The 286-nt window shown below is 68.9% G+C and overlaps 1 protein-coding gene across 1 annotated transcript in view; it reads right to left on the bottom strand.

Moving 5' to 3' along the window:
- The window catches only part of ACSBG1 (acyl-CoA synthetase bubblegum family member 1), a 41,022-nt gene that overhangs the window by 40,270 nt on the left and 466 nt on the right, over nt 1-286 (bottom strand). The window lies entirely within an intron of this gene.

Genomic DNA, 286 nt, shown 5'->3' with positions numbered 1-286 from the left:
CCTCAGCTCAGGCTCCGAGTGTGGGAGCTGCAGGGCCAGTAACCGGGTTCCAGGTGATGAGACAGTGGGCTGGGCGAGAAGGGGACCCACCCCAGCTGCCTGGGGCTGCCTGAGGGTGTGGCTCCAGATACCTTTGACCCACCTGGCACGGCCCCGCTGCCCACCTGCGAGCCTTACCCAAGAGGGACCTGCTGGTGCGGCTGGGAGAGGCCCTGGCAGAGCCGCAGGAGACTGTTGCTGCCACGGGGCCTCCACCTGGAGCCACCCCAGGAGCTGGGCCCTGGGA

Source organism: Myotis brandtii, unplaced genomic scaffold, assembly GCF_000412655.1.
Source record: "Myotis brandtii unplaced genomic scaffold, ASM41265v1 scaffold439, whole genome shotgun sequence".
Taxonomy (NCBI): domain Eukaryota; kingdom Metazoa; phylum Chordata; class Mammalia; order Chiroptera; family Vespertilionidae; genus Myotis; species Myotis brandtii.
The sequence above is the reverse complement of the archived record's forward strand: the minus strand, read 5'-3'. Positions and strand labels throughout refer to the sequence as shown.